Source organism: Protomyctophum bolini (assembly GCF_963924005.1).
Source record: "Protomyctophum bolini genome assembly, chromosome: 10".
Lineage (NCBI taxonomy): Eukaryota > Metazoa > Chordata > Actinopteri > Myctophiformes > Myctophidae > Protomyctophum > Protomyctophum bolini.
Window position 1 is genome coordinate 4,380,920 of NC_137871.1, and position 18,276 is coordinate 4,399,195.

General features: G+C 41.7%; 1 long non-coding RNA gene across 1 annotated transcript; it reads left to right on the forward strand.

Annotated features, from left to right (window-relative positions):
- The first annotated feature begins 401 nt into the window (after window positions 1–401).
- On the forward strand, window positions 402–17,313 carry LOC308322063. The gene is made up of 4 exons (XR_013964679.1): window positions 402–451; window positions 8,698–8,849; window positions 9,633–9,746; window positions 17,256–17,313. It is a non-coding gene; the product is annotated as an uncharacterized lncRNA (long non-coding RNA).
- Window positions 17,314–18,276: the final 963 nt, after the last annotated feature.

Sequence of the window (18,276 nt, forward strand, 5' to 3'; positions counted from 1 at the left end):
TATGGTGAATCTATAGGTGATTGAATGGTATGGTGAATCTATAGGTGATTGAATGGTATGGTGAATTTATAGGTGATTGATTGGTATGATGAATCTATAGGTGATTGAATGGTATGGTGAGTTGAGTGAATGGTTCCATGTCTAGTTCCAACTCCAGTAAATGTCCATTATTACAAAACCCTAAACCACATCACCATCACTCATGCTTATCGTTCTTTACTTCGTGCACACACCCACGTCACACACACACACACACACACACACACACACACACACACACACACGTTGTGAATACACTGGCTAAACAGTTTGACCAGTTTGGTCTCTAGACACTCCCTACTTTGTGTGTTAAAACAGTCGACCATTTTGACACAACAACAACACAGAGAACTGAACACCTGCATGCACTCCATTTTGCCACATTGGATTCAAGCCTAAAGATTAATATCGGGTAAGTGTTTTTAATCACTTTACTGGAACTAATGTCTCTAGTCTGTTTTAGGGGGCATTCCAACAGGTAGCTAAATATGTATTTTTACCACAAACTCCACAAAGGATCTACTGAATGTGAAGAGGGGATACTAGGGGGATATATGTGTGTCATAAGCTCAATATGTCAGTTTGTCACCAAACCTTGCCCTCTTCACATTCAGTAGATCCTGTGATCTTTTGTGGCCAGATGTATATTTCTATTATATTTCTAGTAGGACTAAATTAAATTAAATCGCAACTTGAATCGTGATGCAAACAGCACAGGGAGTGTAATAAATAATACAATACAGGATCTTTGTAAAATTGAAAAGAGGAAAAGAAAATACTGGATTTGTGTAAAATAAATAATTTGTCTGGAATATAATGTTTGAAAACGTGTTAAAAATGGTACGGTTCACCTAGCATGGTGATTGAATGGTATGGTGAATCTATAGGTGATTGAATGGTATGGTGAATCTATAGGTGATTGAATGGTATGGTGAGTTGAGTGAATGCTTCCATGTCTAGTTCCATGTCCATGTCCAGTTCCAACTCCAGTAAATGTCCATTATTATACAAAACCCTAAACCACATCATCATCACTGATGCTTATCGTTCTTTACTTCGTGCACACACGTCACACACCAGGCGTGGCGATATAGGAGAGGCAGTAGAGGCATTGCCTCAGCCCTCAGGGCCCGCGGGGGGGAAGGGGGGGGAGAGCCCGGCTGGCCGCCGCTCCGATGCGTGGTAGTAAACTGTATACTCTCTCTCTCTCTCTCTCTCCCACAAACACGCTGTTAAGTTACCGCAACTAAGACTACATTTCCTGTCAATAATAAGCAGTGTAAAATGTAGTTCATTGGGAGTTAAAGGGAGACGCTTTATTGTGAAGGGCCCTTCATATAGGCCATGTTGGGACCCCAGAAAAAGTGCCTAGAAAATGAATTTCGTTCCCGCGTCATGGGCACTACTCATTCAATGCATTTTTTCATAGATAATACCCTTCTGAACTTTGGGTTAAAGGTTCTACTCATAATATCCTGCAGTATTTTGTCACAGGCCAGAAATATATATATATATATATAAAAGTATATAAAAAACGAAAATTTTGATTTTGGCAACACACAATCTTTATATGTCATAAATACATATACCTAGCATCTGAAGTACTGGTGCCTTAGTTTACTCATAATATGAGTAAACTAAGGCACCAGTACTTGCTACATTTCATGATCTAGATTCACATTATGTTGCCACATAATACAATGTTGCCACTACTGTTGGAGTAGCCATAAACTAAACAGGTTCATCTTGATATAAGCTGCGACCACAAGACCCGTTTCTGAATTCGTCTCTATAGGGTGAGCAGGAAAGGTGACAGCACTGAGCCCTGGGGAGCGCCCGTGATGTACACCAGCACCTCTGAACAGACAACCTTGCAGTCTCACATACTGCAGTCTGCCGATCTTAGATCCATACCACCAAACCATGCCCCCCCCCCCCCCCCCCCCCCCCCACAACACAAGCTTCTGTGACATCTGGATAGTTTTGAAGACATTGGAAAAGTTTAAAAAAGCCTGATTCTAACTGTATTGCCCAGGGTGTCAAGGTGTGTGAATGCCTTATGTTTAGCATGTAGAATAGATGACATCATCAAACATCAAACCCAATGTCCACTTGGTATGCAAAATCGTCACTCACCATCAGTGAGTGACGATTTTATACATGTAGTGGGGAGCTCAGAGTGGAAAGTAGGCTTTCTAATAACACAAGCCGCCTTTGTATTGGTGAGTATAGGTAAAACATATTTATATTTCCGCAACAGAGGGGAGGCTGGTCTGCATTTCATCCGAGCGCAGGAAGACAACAGTCCCATAGCTCTAATGTGCTCTATATAGCTCTCTATACTATATACTATACTATACTATACTATACTATACTATAGGCTACTATACTATACTGTTACGCCAACACCTATGTATGGGCGATTGGGCGTACATACTGTAGGTGGTTCTGGACAACTACATATCCAATCAACTCGACATCGGACATAAAAATGTACCTGGAGTCAGCAGCAACGCACATGCCAAGTTTAAAGTTGATCGGTTGGACGATTTTCGAGATACGTCTATGCACGTACAGAGATTTTGTGCATTCATTATTTAATACTCCTATCTGTATCAATAGGAATGTGTATATTATAGTGTTCTAGATAGATGTAATCATACATCAGAGCATTTAATGTGTTTAAAATAGACACCACTTTTGTCAAAAAGTTCAAGTTCACTCGTTTTCACATAGCCATAGGGTTCCAGACACACCCAATCATAATGATAAACATTCCAACGTGTTTGTAATGGTCAAAAAACATGACATGACAAAGTTTGCATGTGTAGCTCATCTGGTTTTACAGCCAAAACAGTTTTAGTTAGCAGCTATTGAGGTCGTGATGGCGACCCCAAAGGTCGACAGCTGTACATTAATGTCAGATGCTTTGACACTTTGTGATACTTCTGACCTTTATTGCATTTGTCTTTAGTCTTTTTTGCATTATTCAATTTAGGGGGGGTGTTGTAACAATTTGATAGATTTGTAGCTGCCTTTGTGGGCCGAGGTGCACTGCTTTTATTTTCTACCTTTCATTACACAGTAGGTTGTGACAATTCTTATGTATTCAGCTTTTGGCTAAATGTACTATGTGTATGCTTCATGTGCTGTGTGCCAATCACTTAAGTTGAAGCATTTTCTTTAACAAATTTGCTACATTTCATGATCTAGATTCACATGAGTAAACTAAGGCACCAGTACAAAAACAGCAGCACAAGATTTTGTTTTTTTGGTTACCGTAAATCCTCTTTTAGGAACCCGGGCTATTATTTGTCTCAACCGATCCCGATACCGGGCTTTTATTGGAAGGAGGCAGCTATAAGAAGGAGGCCTTTTATTTCTAATTTTCAAACTGATCATAATGAACCAATCACATTTTGGGTCAGTTAGAACACAGTAAAATGTATTGGGCTCATAGCCTATTGAAACCAAGTCCTCGTGAAATATTGAACAGTGCAGTTGCAGGTGCTCAATGGTCATTTTAACAGTTTTTCCATTATTGGCATATTGCCTATGGTAAATACCATAATAACATCAACACATCAATTTAACTTGAATAACCAATGAATAACCAATGGTATATAACTTCAACTGAGATAGACTACCACAGTACTGTGGTAAAGGCCTACAGTTAGGCTACTGACAAGTTCAGATGCAAATAATAACATAAAAATAAAATGTATGATAGGCTATTTCATATACCGGTAATATCAAATCAGAACAGTGCAACACTGCAGTGCTTCATTCAACGGGAGGGAGAGAGAGAGAGAGAGAGAGAGAGAGAGAGACGTGTTAGAGAGAGCGTCTCTCTCTAACGCGCGCGAGCGCGCGCGCGAGAGAGAGAGACGTGTTAGAGAGAACGTCTGAGAGAGACAGGGAGAGAGAAAGAAAGACATGTTAGAGAGAGCGTCTCTCTCTAACGCGGTAGATCTGTGGGGGCTCTCTCCCGAAGTTATTAACTTTGTTGTTGTATTGTGTGCGAGCCGAGCATCGCGGCCACGGCATCTGGACAGTGGACGCTGACGTGACAGGCACAGCCAGCCAGAGCAGCGAAAGTAACAGATACGGCACTTGAAAAAAAAAACAACACAAAAAACCCCGGCTCATAAAAGGAGGCCGGAATTTTTTTACTTAATTCAACGCCATCACCGGTGATTAATAGGGGCCCGGTAATTAATAGAAAGGAGGCATTTACTGGAGGATTTACGGTATATACATTTCTGGCTTGTGACAAAATACTGCAGGAATATTATGAGTAGAACTTTTAACCCAAAGTCCAGTTATCTATGAAAAAATGCATTGAATGTGTAGTGCCCATGACGTGGGAACAAAACTGAACGAAAAGGGACCTCACAATATAAGGGCTTGTGTGGGGGCCAATAAGGGCTTATATGGGGGACCAATAAGGGCTTGTGTCATTGGCCCTTCAAGACGAACATTTGACAAGTAATGATGAATTCCACTATCATAATGAATTATCTTAGTCAGTTTTAGTTTCAGACTAATGAGAACATATTGCTTATTTTACTGTCCAATGACATGAAATGGCACAAGGGAAAGACTCCACAAAAAGACCACCACCAAAAATCGCCCACACATGTGCCCTTTTCTGGAGTTAAGATAAGATTACCTCAAAACATTCCGGATTGATTGTCTTTGTTACATTCCCTTATATGTCTAGGGGTTATTAAAGGATGCAACACGGCTGGCAAGTGAACTGTTGTTTATTCACGGTATAATAATAAGGTTACATACAATAGAAGAAATGCAATACAATAATTTACACAGGTATAACTATATAACTATGGGAGTATATAAATAATAATAATATTAGCTGCAGGGTTTAAACCCTCACCAGGCACACCTCTTCTACTACAGTGAACGGTAGAGTGACTGATGTCAGTCTGCCTCAAGTCAAACGTTACTCTTTTACCTGCTTTTTACTAACACTAACATTACAAAGATGCCCAGAACATTGAGATGAACCTGTTTAGTTTATGGCTGCTCGAACAGCAATGGCAACATTAAAAAAAAAAAAAAAACGGAATGTCAAAATATCCACCGTGGGGTCTGAGACCAGAGCCATTGAGTAATGGTTGAGACGAAGCAGTGAAAGGTCATACTAAGCATTTAAAGTAGCATTTAAATGACTCAATGGCTCTGGTCTCATTCCCCGCGGTGGATATTTTGACATTCCGTTTGTTTGTTTTTTTTGGAATGTTGCCACTACTGCTGGAGAATAAACTAAACAGGTTAATCTCGATGTAAACTGCGACCATGAGACCCGTTTCTGAATTCGCCCAGGGTGTCAAGGTGTATGAATGCCTTGTTTAGCATATAGAATAGATGACATCATCAAACATCAAACCCTGTCCACCTGGTATGCAAACTGAAGGGGGCCAATGTAGTCACTCACCATCGGTGAGTGACGATTTTATACATGTGGTGGGGAGCTCAGAGTGGAAAATAGGCTTTCTAATAACACAAGCCACCTTTGTATTGGTGAGTATAGGTCAAATTTATATTTCCGCAACAGAGGAGAGGCTGGTCTGCATTTCATGCGAGCGCAGGAAGACAACAGTCCCATAGCTCTAATGAAGGCATTAGACTAGATCTATACTATTACTATACTATACTATACTATACTATACTATACTATACTATACTATACGCCAACACCTATGTATGGGCGATTGGACGTACATACTGTAGGTGGTTCCTACCTATCCAATCAACTCGACATTGGATATAATCATCGGTTGGACGATTTTCGAGATACGTCTACTAGATGGACGTGTATATGCACGTACAGATATTCTGTGCATTCATTATTTAATACTCCTATCTGTATCAATAGGAAGGTGCATATTAGAGTGTTCTAGATAGATGTAATCATAATAGACACCACGTTTGTCAAAAAAATCAAAAGTTCACTTGTTTTCACATAGCCATAGGGTTCCAGACACACCCAATCATAATGATAAACAACTCTGGGGGGCTCCCCCCCCCCCTCTCTCTCTCTCTCTCTCTCTCTCTCCCTTCCTCCCCCCCTCTCTCCCCCCCCTCTCTCTCTCTCTCTCTCCCTTCCTCCCCCCCTCTCCCCCCCCCCCCCCCTCTCTCTCTCTCCCTCCCTCCCTCCCCCCCTCTCTCTCTCTCTCTCTCTCTCCCTCCCCCTCTCCCTCTCTCATTTCTCACATTGCTTAAAGGAGCCTTCAGTGATTTTGGTGATTTAGAAAAAAACCTGGTCCACCCAGGTAATATGATGTGCACATGCACACGCTCTACAGTGGGGGGACGTGCAACAGGCCAACGGCACGTGCACCAAGGATTGGATGAAGGCTGGATCTAAAGTTTTTTTACCCCAGGGGTTAACTGGGGACATATAAGGAACACCTTATATGGTCAGTGCACTCTATAGTATAGGGAGGATTATATACAAAGTGATATCACCTTTATGACCTTAAGTTTTTGGACAAAGGTCAAAGCACATCAAGGTGCTTTGCTGTCCTAGTGCCCTGTATATGTGCACACACACACACACACACACACACACACACCCACCCACACCCACCCACCCACACACACACACACACACACACACACACACACACACACACACACACACACACACAGCGGTGGTGTTATGTTACAACCGGTTGCATGTGGAATGTTGTCACATGACATCTTTTGTGCATCACCTCACAACTATGGTGATGCATGCCTCAGTGACAGAAAGCGCCTGTGCGTGAGTGCGCGTGTGTGTGCGTGCATGCGTGCGTGAGTGAGTACTTTGAACTTTCCCCAGAAGGCAAGACTCAACTCATGTCAAATCAATTCAAATGAGATTTACTGGCATGAGAAAACATAAGTTTGTGTCTGTCTCTGATTGGCTTACGCTGAAATCTTACCCTAGAACCAAATTCCAATACCCTAAATCTCAGCCACTCCATTACTCCAGCGTGGCGTTATGGTGAAATATGTGACCTGCTGAAATATGTGTCCATCTTGTGGACTCTTTAAATACGTTGCCAGAATACCGCTAGATTGAACTCTGCTAATAAACAAACCGTAACGATTTACATTCAGACACTGACATTATGTGATTGTCTACAGTGTATTTCCTGTGGAAATAATGTGACAATCGTGTAGACTCTACACGATTGTCACATATTTCCACAGGTCACGAATTCCACCGTAACACCACCATGCTGGCCAGTGTGAGTCAGGGAGTGGCCGAGATTTTGGGCATTGGAATTGGAATGTTAACCAATCATCACTCCTCTCTGCCATGTTGCTGTGTGGCATGATTGTTATGAGTCACCTGTAAGGTAGACCAGTGGTTCTCAGCATGTGGGCTGGGACCCCCAGGGGGTCCACACATGATTTTGGAGTGGTCCCCGGATGACCATGAAGTGGCAAGTTAAGGACTTTTAGGACCTTTATAATCCAAAAACAATTAGTATAGTAATTAAAAGCAAAGAAAGAGCATTACTGCATCAAAACCTAATCAACAAACTATACTATAAAAACAGTCACAGTCACGTGCACACACTGTGCACGGTGTTTACTCTCCTACTGTTCCTACACCACAATCCTTTACCCTCCTACTGTTCCACCACCATGCTTTACTCTCCTACTGTTCCACCACCATGCTTTACTCTCCTACTGTTCGTACACCACCATGCTTTACTCTCCTACTGTTCCTACACCACCATGCTTTACTCTCCTACTGTTACTACACACCATGCTTTACTCTCCTACTGTTCCTACACCACCATGCTTTACTCTCCTACTGTTCGTACACCACCATGCTTTACTCTCCTACTGTTCGTACACCACCATGCTTTACTCTCCTACTGTTCGTACACCACCATGCTTTACTCTCCTACTGTTCCTACACCACCATGCTTTACTCTCCTACTGTTCCACCACCATGCTTTACTCTCCTACTGTTCGTACACCACCATGCTTTACTCTCCTACTGTTCCTACACCACCATGCTTTACTCTCCTACTGTTACTACACACCATGCTTTACTCTCCTACTGTTCCTACACCATGCTTTACTCTCCTACTGTTCCTACACCATGCTTTACTCTCCTACTGTTCCTACACATGCTTTACTCTCCTACTGTTCCTACACATCATGCTTTACCCTCCTACTGTTCCTACACACCATGCTTTACCCTCCTACTGTTCCTACACCACTATGCTTTACTCTCCTACTGTTCCTACACCACCATGCTTTACTCTCCTACTGTCCCTACACCACTGTGTGTGTGTGTGTGTGTGTGTGTGTGTGTGTGTGTGTGTGTGTGTGTGTGTGTGTGTGTGTGTGCACGCGCATTGTGTATACTATACAGCAAACATTTCCTCTCTTTTTTTTAAGATTAGTTTTTGGCTTTTGTGCCTTTGTTGATAGTTACAGTGAAGACAGACAGGAAAGAGGGAGAGAGAGAAGGGGAGAGACATGCAGCAAAGGTCGTCATGAACGGGACTCGAACAAGCGACGAGCTGACGTGACAATAAGAGCCTATTATGTGATATTATGTGGCGTGCGCCTGGACTAGGCCAGCATTGACTGTTTCCTGGTGTATTGTGACTGTAATCTTGACAGGTTTCCTGAAGACCAAAGATGAGTCGGTGTGAGGAGAGAGAGGAGGAAGGAGCTGACAAACATCACATCCACAGAGCAGAGCCTCCATCTGTGTCTATGAAGAGCCATGAACCTCCTGACTTCAGTAATGAACCTGGACCTCCAGATACAACGTATGTGAATCCTCCTATACAATTCAATTTTCAATGCTGTACTTTATTCTTCCATATCTTGTGTACACTACAGGTACATAAGAGTAAAACTTGGCTTCCTTCAGACAATGCAGCAGCATTATATACACAACACTATAATACAACTATGTGATCTCATGCTAAGTTACATGAATGACAAAAACAAGACGTAACATCTAATAATGTTGTATCAATCTTGTTTAAAGTTAATCTACAGATTGTAAATTACTTTGTGTGCAGTTTGTGAATGAAGTGGTACAAATCAGTGTGGTGTTCAGTAGACAGGCTGGCTGCTTGTGTGCATGTATAGTATGTGAACAGTAATATGTACAGTATGTGTACAGTATGCAACAAGCCATGTTTAAACTATCACCCGTTATTGTATTGTATATTTAGTAAGTATTGTACAGTGACAACTAAAGTCTCTGTAATGTTTATGTTGTACTATTAGTATAAAACTAAAATAAAGGGATTTAAGATCAATCTATATGGCTCTGCCTCCTACTGACTGCCTAGTCCTAATCTGGTGTACTTGTGCCCCCTCTTGGCCAGGCCCTGTAACTACAGTATGTTACATGCCTAGTAAAACCACAACATAACAATTTATATAATGTTTTTTGCAATTTTAGTTTTCTTTTCGCTGCAATGTTGTGAGAGGAAACTAAAAGATGTTACCCTTGTATAAATAAAATGAAATGTAACAATAATACAAATAAGAAAAAATAATTGACAATGTCATTCACACAAACAATGTTATGATTCCAGAAGTCTGTACCGCAGAGCAGAGTCTCCAACACCCAGCTACATGTCTATGAAGAGTGACACGTCTAAAGGACTTCCTCATGACTTCAGTAATGAACCTGGACCTCCACACACACAGTATGTGAATCCTCCTTTACAATATACACACTATGGGCCTGATTCATTAAAAAGAAATACGCCACTGTTACACTGTGGCGGAAACAGATATCGTATTTATCCGTCCGATCAAGCTACGTTGAGATGACGTGTTATTCAGAGAAGCTGGTGTAATCACTTCATTTATGCGGATCGCTGAGTGTATCCTTTCCGCATTTTCCCCAAGCGATTCGCCTGGTGTCGCCTGGTTAGATGGAACATCCACGCCCATTCTACACCATAAGGCAACAGGAAATCTCGAAATACGTCATCATAGCCTGCACAGAGGATTCCCAAACTTTAAATTATATACAACAGCCGCGATGAGCTTGTAGAGCAGTTAATTTTGACAGGAGGTTCTCTGCACGGACAGATCTTCAAGCAAACAGTGCGAGTTGTATATAATTATAAATGAAACTTGCCAACTTGGCACGCATTGCTTCACCCCTTGTTAAATGTCAGAAGGTTATTAAGTTAACTAATGTTAGTTACTTTCACATAATGAGAAAGAAGTTAATTTGTACTGTTCAGCACACGACCAAATGCTATATTACAACTCGGCAATGATAAAAGCCCTTACTGATGAATGCACTGCAGGGTTATAAAAAAAAGAACAATTGCACACTCGCCTGCAGAAGTAAAATAGATATCCGATACTTTTTTTAATCAGAGCTGCATTTAACATCAGTCAGCGAGAGCCGATCTACAAGCTCACAACGCGTTGCACTGCGAGTAGAAAGCTGTCAAGTGAGCAGCGCAATCGCGCATGCTAGAAATATCCTAATACATAAATAAAATGGTGTCGGCCTTGCACGGGCAGTTTCTGTATGGGACTCTAGGCTAACTTGCCTCTAGAATGCATGCATTTAGGCATACAAGTGCATACAAGTGCACTCTGCTTTTATATATATAGGCTATCATTTTTTTATGTGCTGACCAATGTTGGGGACACATGCCTACATATTTTATCTGAGATTTGGGAACCAGTTATTGATTCAGCATGAAGACTAAAGCCTTCTGAATAAATATACGCAAGCGTATGCATGCCTTCTACGCCATAGTGAGAGGTGGCGGAGCAATTTGCGGAGTTTCCGACCAACCAACGTCACCGTCAAGTTCACTGAGATATCCATGAATTCCGAATTAATGTGGGAATCCACATAAATGCCTGTCCGCTCACGTTAAGCTCACGTTACGTAACGTTATGAGCGTAAACGCCTTTGTGAATGAGGACGTATAACACTATACAATATACACACTATGGTCCTCATTCACAACGGCGTTTATGCTAATATCGTGAGCGGAGCGTGAGCGGACAGGCATTCACGTGGATTCCCACATTTCGTGGGAATTCATGGCCATCTCCGTGAACTTGGCGGTGACGTTGGTTGGACGGAAACTCTGCTGATATCCGCGTCAGCTCCAGTGTGGTGTAAAGGGCATACGGCCTGCGTATATTTATTCAGAAGGCTTTAGTCTTCATGCTGAATCAATAAAAAGTTCCCAAATTTCAGATAAAATATGGCATGTGTCCCCAACATTGGTCAGCACATAAAAAACGATAGCCTGTATAAAAGCCAAGTATCACTTATATATTTGTCATGCATATGCAGTATGCCTACTGTATATGCATGCATTCTAGAGGCATTGGTCAATGAAGGTTAGCCTAGAGTCCCATACAGAAACTGCCCCCGCAAGCCCGAGCCTTTTTATTTATTTATTAGGATATATATGCGGCTCACGATCTCAGCAGCCTTCTAGCCTACTCGCAGTGCAACGCGTTGTGAGCTTGTGGATCGGCTGCATGTTAAGAAACAAACTGACAATTAGGCTATAATAAGAACATGCACTTATATTTGCATTATACAAATCTCACGTTGTTTAGTGTATAGTAATGCCTGCAGTAGGCCTTTTTTATAATAATGTATATTGGTCACATGCGGACACCCCAGTGGCACACAGAATATATCCAACTCTTACCTTGATCAGGCTTGATGTTGGATCAGATGAAATATAGTCTAAAAACTGATTAATCCCACAAGAAAAAAAAAGAAAAGAAAAAAGAGCCAAAACCGCATGGTCCGGTGGATTAAATATGTCCTGTGTCCATATATTTGCTTTCCAAATCCGACAGTGCAGGGCAGGGAATCAATCACCCCAGTAATCAATAAATCAAATAGGCCAAAGGAAAATGATCAGATTTTATAACCCTGCAGTGCATGGCAATTCATCAGTAAGGGCTTTTATCATTGGCGAGTTTTAATAAAGTATTTGGTCGTGTGGTGAACTGTACAAATGAACTTCTTTCTCATTATGTGTAACAGTAACTGTAACATCAGTTAACTTATTAACGTAATTTATGAACTTATTTAACAAGGATTGAAGCAATGCGTGCCAAGTTGGCAAGTTTTGTTTATAATTATATAGGCCTACATATAACTTGCGCTGTTTGCCTGAAGATCTGTCCGTGCAGAGACCTGCCTGTCAAAATTAACTGCTCTACAAGCTCATCGCGGTTCACTGTTGTATAACTTGATCTGTGCAGGCTATGATGACGTATTTTGATATTTCCTGTTGCCTTATATGGTGTGGAATGGGCGTGGATGTTCCATCAAACCAGGCGACACAAGGCGAATCGCTTGGTAAAAATGCGGAACGGGTACATCCGGCGATCCACACAAAGTGATTACACCAGTTTCCCTGAATAACACGGGACCTAATCGTAGCTTGAGAGGTAGGATATTACGTATCTCATTTACACCTGTGCGTACATTTCCGTTGTGAATGAGGACCTATAACACTATACAATATAGTACACCCTGGTCATCATTCACAACGAAAATGTACGCACAGGTGTAAAGGAGATGCGTAATGATATCGTATTTATCCGTCCTCTCAAGCTACGATTAGGTCCCGTGTTATTCAGGGAAGCTGGTGTAATTGTGACCAAGGCTGAATCAGCCACACAGTATTTTGGCAATAGAATATTCTTTATCGTTATTACTTTATAAGACATACAACCATTCATTATTTGAGGTGCACTATTTAAAGTGTGAAAGGTATCAATGTTGTACAACCTACCCTATTGAGTGAATAAACCTGGGACTATGCCACCGTTTTATTAATTGAAGAGCAACAGAAACTCTTTTGTCCTTCTTATTCTTAGCTTTAGTTTGTTCAAGGACACACTAGGTTCACGTTTTATCAGGTAAGAGAGCAAAAACCATAAATAGGCGGAGAGAGACTGACACTGAATCATGGATGAAAAATATAACATGCAGAGGTAAAATAGATATCCGATTATTTTTTTTAAATCAGAGCTGCATTGATTCATCCGTCTTTTAGATTGATATCATCTCACTGTCATCTGTCTGAATGCAGAATGGATGTGTTCTGATCATGGACACCTATAGGCCTATATATATATATATATCAGATGTAAGTGCAGGTTCATTTCATATGACGTCGTCATATTAAAATGATTCTTGGGACATTTGGCACCAAACTTGATTGATCTCATGATGAGATCAATGTAGTAGCCTACAGCCTACACAGTTGCCCTTGCCCATATTATAATGAATTAAGGTGATCTGGCTTAAAACTATGACTGGCCGAATTGCACTGATGCCATAATGTGGACTTCTATTTTTTTAGAGGGCTAATTAGCCCTAGTGATTGCTGTCTGTCTGTCAGACCGGCATGTCTGTGAACCCAGGGCTCGAAATTAACTTTTCTTGGTAGCACCAGTGCTCCCAAATTAAAAAGTTAGTAGCACTAGCAAAACATTTGGAGCACCTACCCAAAATGTAAGGAGCACAGACAATATATATCACGCAATACATTGTATTAATAAAACAGTATAACTCAGTAGACCAATTTACACTTGTAAACATCTCCATTTCAGTGCATTAGTCACGTGCATACCTAACCGTGGCATTAAGACATTGCATGCCGGGTTAAGGTTTAACAATAAAATATGAAACTTATTTATTCAGACCATGGAGAAAGCCTCGTTTTTCTTTTTTAACACATTGCACTTAAAATTAACTTTGTATGCCAATTTATTCAGTCCACCATAAACATTTTCCCTTCCCTTTTTTGCTACAGCTTGTCCCCACAGGTCTCAATATTTGCTATTGAGAATGAAAGAGATTAGATCAAATGTCCACCAAATATGACGTATGATGATATATAATGACAAGAGCACCTCAGTTCACATGGGTGTGATTTTTAACTCATGCATTGTCCTGGGGCCAGGATTAAAAATTTGGTCTCCTGACTCTCAGTCCCTCCCTCTCCCATCCATCTCTTCACGGGCAGCTGTGTTCTGCACTAGCTGTAAACGCCTGAGTGATGCCTGGTCGATGCCAATATAGAAAGAGTTGCAATAATCTATTCTTGATGAAATCAAAGCATGGATAACCATCTCCAGCTGTTTTTAGGGGAGGTAGGATTTGACCGTGGCGATGATTGGAATTTGGAAGAAGAGCGTTTTAACGATGGAGCTGATTTGTTTTTTAAGTTTAAAATCTTTATCGAAAATAAAACCAAGAGGGGGGACAGTGGCGCCTGCTGTAACTTCTTTGTCGAGCTTGGGCGGCCAATCGGGGGCCTGGATTTTCGTTGGCAGCAAAAATGCCTGCACTGAGAGTCAGCCAATCACATTCTTTGTCGATTTTGGGCGGCCAATCGCGGTCCTGGTTAAGACTGCAGGTCCCGGCTGCAAGAATCTCAGAACGGCATGTCTGAATAAAAACAAATCACACGTGACCACAACACGACAGCACCCTGCAGCTTCACGACAACGAAATAACATGGAACAATAACATTTGTTGCTTCGATCATCAAGTCAGAATGACCGTGAGTTAAATCTATATTCTTATTGTTTTGTATAATGTGACACGTTGTGTCTTTTTTTTGCATAGCGGCCGTATTGCATTGCATAGCCCATAGCGTATAAATGACTATCCCCTCTCGGAACCCCCTGGTCCGCTCGATCTATCGTGCCGACGCATGGAGTCTTAAAAAAATGTCAGAAACTTCACTACCATTGGGTTCTGACTTGTGGGGCTAATAAATGACTATAATGGTATAACTCGGTTGCTGTGTTTCAGGGTTGAGCTGCTTAACGCATGCGCTGGCGTCTGACAGCAGCGTCTGACAGCAGCTCCCGCTAAACCCGATCACTTTTAAACTTTTTAGCCTTTATTTTATCTGTGGGTTTGCCACATTATAAACTCTGGAGTTTTAATTCAGCACAAAAGTTCCGTGCAATAAACGGAGTTAACAATGTGACGTTCTAGGAGCCTCACACAGCCAGCCTTCATCTGCCTGTACAATGCATGTCCACGCATGATATGATTGTATATTTGTACGTCTCTTGTTATGATGAAATGAAAATGGTGCACCCTAGTACATGTGTAATGTGTAATGCTTTGTAGGCTACTATAGGCTAATGAATTGTAGGCTATTAATGACTGAATTTGCATGAGGAGTGACACAACACAGATTTCAATTTCAGTTATTTTTGTTAGATTTGTAGCTCAGTATAGCAGAAGACAAAGTCATAATAGTCAAAGTTTAATGCAGTGGGTTTCAACCCTTTTGTATCAAGGCCCATTATGTAGTCAGCATTTGAGCCACAGACCACCATTTGATGCAATGCAGTTCTTTGTTTTATAGCTAGATCTGATCACCTTTCAATGCAATGGCAGGCAGAGATTCTTGACTTTTACACAGGCTCCATTCATGCAGCATATTGAGGTAGAATGTAAGAAGGGAGAATATGCTAAAGAGTTCATACCAAGCATATTCTAATTGTTGGTTTGTTTGTTGTTGTTGACTTCGCTGTTTTCTTCAAACATGCAGAATGGATCCTTCATTCAGAAAGGAGAGGGATGGTACTCCGTGTCTGGTAGACTCTTGGCCAGCCACAAAAGCCAAACAGGAGAGAAGGCCATGGGTTCGACCCCTGTCACCAGAGAGAGTAAGGCAGGCTGCGCTGGATGCTGTTGTGCGTCTTGGTGCGATGACACCGGCCACAATAATTATATTTACAAGCTACTATTTACATGCTACAAGTAAAAAGCACAAAGTAAAAACTACCTAAAAAGTTGTATTTTATATTCTGTTTACAAGCTAAAAAGCACTATTTCTAACTATTTTAAGTAAACCTACCTGGTTTAAAAATGTAAGTATTATTATGTTAAATGTTATAGGCATGTTATATCGTTGCTGTCAGGCAGAAATAGCTCATCAGTGGTTTTCAACCCTTTTCATATCAAGGCCCACTGTTCAATTGACATTATGAGCCATGGACCACCATTCAATTAGATCTAGCCTCTCAGACCCCAAACTAAAGAATATTTTGTCATTGGATAACATTTCGTCCACAATTCCATGCTGAAAAGTAAGTTTTGGTTTGGACATATGGTTTATTTCTGCCTGGCGGACAGAGACGATATATTCAATAGGCCTACATGCAAAATTGTTGCACTATAAAAAATATTACTGCACTGTTTCTTTTGTTGCTTTGTTTTTTTGCATTTGTAATAAAATATCACTGATATCACATGGTGTTCTTTTATGGTATACCATCACACTTGTATTTTAAGGTAGTATGTATGTTATTCATTCAAGTCAAGCATCGTTTGTAAGTAATGTTTGTATCATCTCACTCACATCAATGTTGTCTTATCTGACATGCGAGTAAGCTATGTTATGTTATGCATTGTGCACCTCTTTCCATGTGGCATATGCCGCATGGCTAATTTGCATACGATGGTCCTAATTTAAATATATGTTAATTAGCCATGTGCTATCGTGGATCATGTGGTATCAATGCTCGTGGGTCTCTGTGATTGGCCAAGCGTTGATTTTCTGCCTTGCTCAAGGGCACGTCGGGACCGAGACAATTGGGCGATACCCTTGGCGCAGTCGGTAGTGTTGTCGCCTCACAGCTAGAAGATCCTGGGTTCGATTCCCGCTGTGGGCGCTGGGGGCATGTTCTCTCCTCTGCGTCATCAATGCCCATACCCGAGGTGGGGTTAGCGAAAGGGCCTTTCTGTGTGGAGTTTGTATGTTCTCCCCGTTTCCCCTAGGGTATAGTACCCTCACATGTTCTCCCCGTGTCCCCTAGGGTAGGTACCCTCACATGTTCTCCCCGTGACCCCTAGGGTAGGTAGCCTCACAAAAACATGCAGTAATCCTGGTCAGAATGTGTGAAAGAGATAACTGTTACAATTGCGCAATTCAACAGACCCATTCAGGATTCTAAAAACGCCATCTCAATCCTGACCTAAGTTTTAAGTGTTTTAAGTGTGTTGTCTTTATCTCCTTGGGCAAATCATTCCATTGCACCGTTTGTACTACATGGAATACAAGCTACTGTTATGCTAATTACTGTCTGTTATTTACTTAGTATTATTTCTAGTAGTATTATTCACTGTCTCTATTGTTTATGTATTGTTATTTCTGTCTGTATGATTCCAGAAGTGTCCACCACAGAGCAGAGTCTCCAACTCCCAGCCTTCTGTCTGTGAAGAGTGACTGGTCTAAACCAGGAAATCCTCCTGACTTCAGTAACGAACCTGGACCTCCTGATTCACAGTATGTCAACCCTCCTATAAATATATACAACACTATTTACACTGTAACACTATACAATATACACTATAACACTGTACAATATACACTATAACATATTTTATACTGACGGTGAGATGGCGGGCAGCTGTGTTCTGCACTAGCTGTAAACGCCTGAGTGATGCCTGGTCGATGCCAATATACAAAGAGTTGCAATAATCTATTCTTGATGAAATCAAAGCATGGATAACCATCTCCAGCTGTTTTTAGGGGAGGTAGGATTTGACCGTGGCGATGATTGGAATTTGGAAGAAGAGTTTTAACGACGGAGCTGATTGTTTATTAAGTTTAAAATCTTTATCAAAAATAAAACCAAGAGGGGGGACAGTGGCACAGTCGGTAGTGTTGTCGCCTCACAGCTAGAAGATCCTGGGTTCGATTCCCGCTTTGGGAGCTGGGGGCGTGTTCTCTCCTCTGCGTCATCAATGCCCATACCCGAGGCGGGGTTGACGAAAGGGCCTTTCTGTGTGGAGTTTGTATGTTCTCCCCGTTTCCCCTAGGGTATAGTACCCTCACATGTTCTCACGTGTCCCCTAGGGTAGGTACCCTCACATGTTCTCCCCGTGTCCCCTAGGGTAGGTACCCTCACATGTTCTCCCCGTGACCCCTAGGGTATAGGTACCCTCACATGTTCTCCCCGTGACCCCTAGGGTAGGTACCCTCACATGTTCTCCCCGTGTCCTCTAGGGTAGGTACCCTCACATGTTCTCCCCGTGTCCCCTAGGGTAGGTACCCTCGCATGTTCTCCCCGTGTCCTCTAGGGTAGGTACCCTCACATGTTCTCCCCGTGACCCCTAGGGTAGGTAGCCTCACAAAAACATGCAGTAATCCTGGTCGGAATGTGTGAAAGAGATAACTGTTAAAATTG